Source organism: Heptranchias perlo, chromosome 7, assembly GCF_035084215.1.
Source record: "Heptranchias perlo isolate sHepPer1 chromosome 7, sHepPer1.hap1, whole genome shotgun sequence".
Classification (NCBI taxonomy): domain Eukaryota; kingdom Metazoa; phylum Chordata; class Chondrichthyes; order Hexanchiformes; family Hexanchidae; genus Heptranchias; species Heptranchias perlo.
Window position 1 is genome coordinate 96177575 of NC_090331.1, and position 7891 is coordinate 96185465.

General features: G+C 48.7%; 1 protein-coding gene across 1 annotated transcript in view; it reads right to left on the reverse strand.

Annotated features, from left to right (window-relative positions):
• LOC137323971 (caspase-8-like) overlaps window positions 1–7588 on the reverse strand; it is a 60185-nt gene extending 52597 nt beyond the window's left edge. Inside the window, exon 1 of the mRNA XM_067988133.1 lies at window positions 7454–7588. The gene's annotated coding sequence lies outside the window, so the exon portion shown is untranslated. The remainder of the gene's footprint in view (window positions 1–7453) is intronic.
• Window positions 7589–7891: the final 303 nt, after the last annotated feature.

Sequence of the window (7891 nt, forward strand, 5' to 3'; positions counted from 1 at the left end):
TCTGAGGAAGGTGGATACTGGGCAGGGCTCAGTCTGAGGAAGATGGATACTGGGCGGGGCTCACTCTGAGGGAGATGGATACTAGGCGGGGCGCAGTCTGAGGAAGGTGGATACTGGGCGGGGCTCACTCTGAGGGGCAGGACTGGCAGCTCAATGTTCCAGGGTACAGATGCTATAGGAAAGATAGAGCAGGAGGTAAGAGAGGAGGGGGAGTTGCGTTCTTGATTAGGGAGAACATCACGGCAGTAGTGAGAGGGGATATATCCGAGGGTTCGCCCACTGAGTCTATATGGGTAGAACTGAAAAATAAGAAGGGAGAGATCACTTTGATAGGATTGTACTACAGACCCCCAAATAGTCAACGGGAAATTGAGGAGCAAATATGTAAGGAGATTACAGACAGCTGCAAGAAAAATAGGGTGGTAATAGTAGGGGACTTTAACTTTCCCAACATTGACTGGGACAGCCATAGCATTAGGGGCTTGGATGGAGAGAAATTTGTTGAGTGTATTCAGGAGGAATTTCTCATTCAGTATGTGGATGGCCCGACTAGAGAGGGGGCAAAACTTGACCTCCTCTTGGGAAATAAGGAAGGGCAGGTGACAGAAGTGTTGGTGAGGGATCACTTTGGGACAAGTGATCATAATTCCATTAGTTTTAAGATAGCTATGGAGAAGGATAGGTCTGGCCCAAAAGTTAAAATTCTAAATTGGGGAAAGGCCAATTTTGATGGTATTAGACAGGAACTTTCAGAAGTTGATTGGGAGAGTCTGTTGGCAGGCAAAGGGACGTCTGGTAAGTGGGAGGCTTTCAAAAGTGTGTTAACCAGGGTTCAGGGTAAGCACATTCCTTATAAAGTGAAGGGCAAGGCTGGTAGAAGTAGGGAACCTTGGATGACTCGGGAGATTGAGGCACTAGTCAAAAAGAAGAAGGAGGCATATGACATGCATAGACAGCTGGGATCAAGTGGATCCCTTGAAGAGTATAGAGATTGCCGGAGTAGAGTTAAGAGAGAAATCAGGAGGGCAAAAAGGGGACATGAGATTGCTTTGGCAGATAAGGCAAAGGAGAATCCAAAGAGCTTCTACAAATACATAAAGGGCAAAAGAGTAACTAGGGAGAGAGTAGGGCCTCTTAAGGATCAACAAGGTCATCTATGTGCGGAACCACAAGAGATGGGTGAGATCCTGAATGAATATTTCACATCGGTATTTACGGTTGAGAAAGGCATGGATGTTAGGGAACTTGGGGAAATAAATAGTGATGTCTTGAGGAGTGTACATATTACAGAGAGGGAGGTGCTGGAAGTCTTAACGCGCATCAAGGTAGATAAATCTCCGGGACCTGATGAACTGTATCCCAGGACGTTATGGGAGGTTAGGGAGGAAATTGCGGGTCCCCTAGCAGAGATATTTGAATCATCCACCGCTACAGGTGAGGTGCCTGAAGATTGGAGGGTAGCAAATGTTGTGCCTTTGTTTAAGAAGGGCGGCAGGGAAAAGCCTGGGAACTACAGACCAGTGAGCCTGACATCTGTAGTGGGAAAGTTGTTAGAGGGTATTCTGAGGGACAGGATCTACGGGCATTTGGAGAGGCAGGGACTAATTAGGAACAGTCAGCATGGTTTTGTGAGAGGAAAATCATGTCTCACGAATTTGATTGAGTTTTTTGAAGGGGTAACCAAGAAGATAGATGAGGGCTGTGCAGTAGACGTGGTCTACATGGACTTCAGCAAAGCATTTGACAAGGTACCGCATGGTAGGTTGTTACATAAGGTTAAATCTCATGGGATCCAAGGTGAGGTAGCCAATTGGATACAAAATTGGCTTGACGACAGAAGACAGAGGGTGGTTGTAGAGGGTTGTTTTTCAAACTGGATGCCTGTGTCCAGCGGTGTGCCTCAGGGATCGGTGCTGGGTCCGCTGTTATTTGTTATTTATATTAATGATTTGGATGAGAATTTAGGAGGCATGGTTAGTAAGTTTGCAGATGACACCAAGATTGGTGGCATTGTGGACAGTGAAGAAGGTTATCTGGGATTGCAACGGGATCTTGATCAATTGGGCCAGTGGGCCGATGAATGGCAGATGGAGTTTAATTTAGATAAATGTGAGGTGATGCATTTTGGTAGATCGAATCGGGCCAGGACCTACTCCGTTAATGGTAGGGCGTTGGGGAGAGTTATAGAACAAAGAGATCTGGGAGTACAGATTCATAGCTCCTTGAAAGTGGAGTCACAGGTGGATAGGGTGGTGAAGAAGGCATTCGGCATGCTTGGTTTCATTGGTCAGAACATTGAATGCAGGAGTTGGGATGTCTTGTTGAAGTTGTACAGGGCTTTGGTGAGGCCACACTTGGAGTACTGTGTGCAGTTCTGGTCACCCTATTATAGAAAGGATATTATTAAACTAGAAAGAGTGCAGAAAAGATTTACTCGGATGCTACCGGGACTTGATGGTTTGACTTACAGGGAGAGGTTAGACAGACTGGGACTTTTTTCCCTGGAGAGTAGGAGGTTAAGGGGTGATCTTATAGAAGTCTATAAAATAATGAGGGGCATAGATAAGGTCGATAGTCAAAATCTTTTCCCAAAGGTAGGGGAGTCTATAACGAGGGGGCATAGATTTAAGGTGAGAGGGGAGAGATACAAAAGGGTCCAGAGGGGCAATTTTTTCACTCAAAGGGTGGTGAGTGTCTGGAACGAGCTGCCAGAGGCAGTAGTAGAGGCGGGTACAATTTTGTCTTTTAAAAAGCATTTGGACAGTTATATGGGTAAGATGGGTATGGGCCAAGTGCAGGCAATTGGGACTAGCTTAGTGGTATAAACTGGGCGACATGGACATGTTGGGCCGAAGGGCCTGTTTCCATGTTGTAACTTCTATGATTCTATGATTCTATGAGGAAGATGGAGACAGGGTGGGACTCAGCCTGAGGGAGATGGATACTGGGCGGGGCGCAGTCTGAGGAAGGTGGATACTGGGCGGGGCGCAGTCTGAGGAAGGTGGATACTGGGCGGGGCGCAGTCTGAGGAAGGTGGATACTGGGCGGGGCTCAGTCTGAGGAAGGTGGATACTGGGCGGGACTCAGTCTGAGGGAGATGGATACTGGGCGGGGCTCAGTCTGAGGAAGGTGGATACTGGGCGGGGCTCAGTCTGAGGAAGGTGGATACTGGGTGGGACTCAGCCTGAGGGAGATGGATACTGGGCGGGGCGCAGTCTGAGGAAGGTGGATACTGGGCGGGGCGCAGTCTGAGGAAGGTGGATACTGGGCGGGGCTCAGTCTGAGGAAGGTGGATACTGGGCGGGGCGCAGTCTGAGGAAGGTGGATACTGGGCGGGGCTCAGTCTGAGGAAGGTGGATACTGGGCGGGACTCAGTCTGAGGGAGATGGATACTGGGCGGGGCTCAGTCTGAGGAAGGTGGATACTGGGCGGGGCGCAGTCTGAGGAAGGTGGATACTGGGCGGGGCTCAGTCTGAGGAAGGTGGATACTGGGCGGGGCGCAGTCTGAGGAAGGTGGATACTGGGCGGGGCGCAGTCTGAGGAAGGTGGATACTGGGCGGGGCTCAGTCTGAGGAAGGTGGATACTGGGCGGGACTCAGTCTGAGGGAGATGGATACTGGGCGGGGCTCAGTCTGAGGAAGATGGAGATAGGGCGGGGCTCAGCATGAGGAAGATGGAGACAGGGTGGGACTCAGCCTGAGGGAGATGGATACTGGGCGGGGCGCAGTCTGAGGAAGGTGGATACTGGGCGGGGCGCAGTCTGAGGAAGGTGGATACTGGGCGGGGCGCAGTCTGAGGAAGGTGGATACTGGGCGGGGCTCAGTCTGAGGAAGATGGAGATAGGGCGGGGCTCTGACTGAGGAAGGTGGATACTGGGCGGGGCGCAGTCTGAGGAAGGTGGATACTGGGCGGGGCTCAGTCTGAGGAAGATGGAGATAGGGCGGGGCTCAGCCTGAGGGAGGTGGATACTGGGCGGGGCTCAGTCTGAGGAAGATGGAGATAGGGCGGGGCTCAGTCTGAGGAAGATGGAGATAGGGCGGGGCTCAGTCTGAGGAAGATGGAGATAGGGCGGGGCTCAGTCTGAGGAAGATGGAGATAGGGCGGGGCTCAGTCTGAGGAAGATGGAGATAGGGCGGGGCTCAGTCTGAGGAAGATGGAGATAGGGCGGGGCTCAGTCTGAGGAAGATGGAGATAGGGCGGGGCTCAGCCTGAGGGAGGTGGATACTGGGCGGGGCTCTGACTGAGGAAGTAATGGAGGGTCCAGAAACCACCCTAGTGAGAAATTGAGGTGCGAAGGGATTGGCTATTTATGGTGAAGCGGAGACAGGGGCCAGAGAAACTGAAACTGTCAAAGATGCAATGAGCATCACTCACTATCTGGCTTCTAATTAAGAATGGCCACTTGGTAAATACCAGCTTGGCTCAGTTGGCAGTTAGAAGATTGTAAGTTCAAGCTCCACTCTAGAACTTGAGCACCTAAATTGGGTTGCCACTTTAGTGCAGTACTGAGGGAGGTGTTGCTTTCAGATGAAACACTAAACGGAGTTCCTGATTAGGTAGTGTAAAAGATTTCATGATACTATTTGAAGAGCATGGAGTTTCTTCCAGTTCCCTGGCCAATATTCTTCCCTCAACCAAAACCAACCAAGGCAAGTTATCTGGTTATTCATTCATTTGCTGTTTTTGGGACAAGTGTGTAAATTAGTCTCTGGAGTGTTGGTTGGCTATTTAACAATGGAAACAGGGACATAGCATGAGTCCAAGGAGTTAAGGCACAGTGTAGCAAACCAAAAGCTCGAGGATCCCCATGTATGCACAGGAATACTGCTAGAGTTTGACCAGTTAAAATCTCACCACTTAAAATTCCAGAACATTGGTGAGATTCCTGCTGCTTGTCCAGCAGGTCCAAGGTGCAAGGGACCTGCGGGGAGATTTGCTCTGACTGTCTGCCTCTCTTTCCGCTGTCTTGTCTGCGCCCAGGTGGCTCTGGAGAGGGACCGTACAGTGTCCACTGGTACGCTTGAGACCTTCCGCCGAGATTTTGATTTAGTTTTGCGCTACACTGCTTTCAGTTTGATTGGACCTCGGGTTAGACTATTATTAGTGGTACCCTCCTCAGATTGAGGGGGCACTTGCACTGATTTCTGTCCCATGACATTGAGATTACATTTGAAATCGGCTTGTTCAGCTAGAACCAACCTATATGTTACCTAGTCTAGCCCTGAGTTATTGTGATAAATCAGTAGCCATGTCCTGGAGTACTGTGGACCTGTCTGGTTCCAGTATTAAATTACTGAGTCTGGTGAGGGTGTTGATTTGGTTGCAAATTTCCTTCACCAGGGGTGTGAAAGAAGTTGCAGCCACTAGAGAATCATAGTATCATTGTTTGCTACAGCACAGGAGGAGGCCATTCGGCCCATCGTGCCTGTGCTGGCTCTTTGAAAGAGCTATCCATTTAGTCCCATTCCCCTGTTCTTTCCCCATAGTCCTGCAAATGTTTCCCCTACGAGTATTTATCTAATTCCCTTTTGAATGTTATTATTGAATCTGCTTCCACCTCCCATTCAGGCAGCGCATTCCAGATCAGAACAACTCGCTGTGTGAATAAAATGTTTCCTCATGTCGCCTCTGCCTCTTTTGCCGATCACCTTCAATCTGTGTCCTCTGGTTACCGACCCATCTGCCACTGGAAACAGTTTCTCCTTATTTACTTTATCAAAACCATTCATAATTTTGAACACCTCTTTCCAATCTCCCCATAACCTTCTCTGCTCTAAGGAGAACATTGGAGTTCAGAAGAATGAGAGGCGATCTTATTGAAACATATAAGATTGTGAAGGGGCTTGATCGGGTGGATGCGGTAAGGATGTTCCCAAGGATGGGTGAAACTAGAACTAGGGGGCATAATCTTAGAATAAGGGGCTGCTCTTTCAAAACTGAGATGAGGGGAATCTTCTTCACTCAGAGGGTAGTAGGTCTGTGGAATTTGCTGCCCCAGGAAGCTGTGGAAGCTACATCATTAAATAAATTTAAAACAGAAATAGACAGTTTCCTAGAAGTAAAGGGAATTAGGGGTTACGGGGAGCGGGCAGGAAATTGGACATGAATTTAGATTTGAGGTTAGGATCAGATCAGCCACGATCTTATTGAATGGCGGAGCAGGCTCGAGGGGCAGATTGGCCTACTCCTGCTCCTATTTCTTATGTTCTTATGTTAACAATCCCAGCTTCTCCACATAACTGAAGACCTTCATCCCTGGTATAATTCTAGTAAATCTCCGTTGCACCTTCTCAAAGGCCTTGATATCCTTCCTAAAGTGCGGTGCCCAGAACTGAACACAATACTCCAGCTGAGGCCTAACCAGTGATTTATAAAGGTTTAGCGTAACTTGCTTGCTTTTTTAACAGCCTTCTCAACCTGTCCTGCCACCTTCAAAGATTTGTGGCTGTGCACCTCCAGGTCTCTCTGTTCCTGCACCCCCTTTAAAATTAAAATAGTCTCATTAAACGCACGGGTTTGAGCCCTCGTTAGGTGGGCACCAGGTACCAGGAACTCCCCGCCAGCACTAGTGTGAGGGGCACGACTCACCAAGCAATCGGTGAGTGGGTTGCCGCTAACCTGACCACAGCCCGGGCACACGCCATTTAATGCCAGTTCCAGCAACTGGCGGAGCAGAGCCACAACAGCGGCTGATCCCCCTCTCTCCACCTTCACCATCCAGCACCTGTGCTCCCGAATATTAGTGTGTGTCCTTACCAGTCACTATCGGCCTTTAACACCGTCTGCCTGCAACAGACGGCACCGATCAGCAACTCAGCCTAGTTAGTAGCGGGAGTGGAGGGGAAAGTGTTACTGTACACCTGGCAAGGTGCGAGTCTGAGTTACCATCGGGTCCCCCTGTCTCCTCTATGTGGATTGCGGGATGTGGAGATGCCGGTGATGGACTGGGCTTGACAATTGTAAACAATTTTACAACACCAAGTTATAGTCCAACAATTTTATTTTAAAATCCACAAGCTTTCGGAGGCTTCCTCCTTCCTCAGGTGAATGTGGAATTGACATTCACCTGAGGAAGGAGGAAGCCTCCGAAAGCTTCTGGATTTTAAAATAAAATTGTTGGACTATAACTTGGTGTTGTAAAATTGTTTACAATTGGATTGCGGGAGAGAGAGGGTTACTTTTCTTCGTCACCCAGTGTAAAGGGTGTGTTTAGGAGCAGCAAACAAGGGGGGACTCTCCCTCTTGCATTTCTTTTGCATCAGATTTTGGGGGGTTTTTTCTGCTACATCGAGAAGATGTAGATTTTGTTTTTAATTCTTTGCTCTTTCAAAATTCCCGACTCAACAATTCTGCGGTTTCACTTTTCCTTCACTTGACTGACTTGTTTCACACTACCAACCGTCAACATTCAATAATTCACCAACATAAATATTTTTTAAAAGGCTAAACTTACTTCGCGTGGTTTTTCTTGCAGCAGTTTCGATCTCGTGGAGTCCAGGCTAAGGGCTGGAAACTCGGCTCGTGAACCGAGAGCCGAGCAAACACCGAACAGGAGCAGCTGCCTGTCTCCTTGCAGACCCAGGAGCTCTGAGTCAGAATCCCTTGGGGCGGGTTGTACAGTATTGACACGCCCACAGATTAATCCTCGCACGTCCTGAAAATCTACCAGTGTTTTTTATTGTCATCACTGTCAGGCAATGAGGCGAGGCGGAACTTAAGGCAGCACTTACAGTAAACGGTGCATTTTACAGCAAACAAAGCAAACCATAAAACAAAGTCTATTTAAAGAGAGTTTCTAGAAACTGCAGCATTAGAACTCCTGTCCAAAACTATAGCAACTTCTCCCGATAAAAGCATGTTGATGTCTCCAGCAAAATGCAGTGCGTGTAGG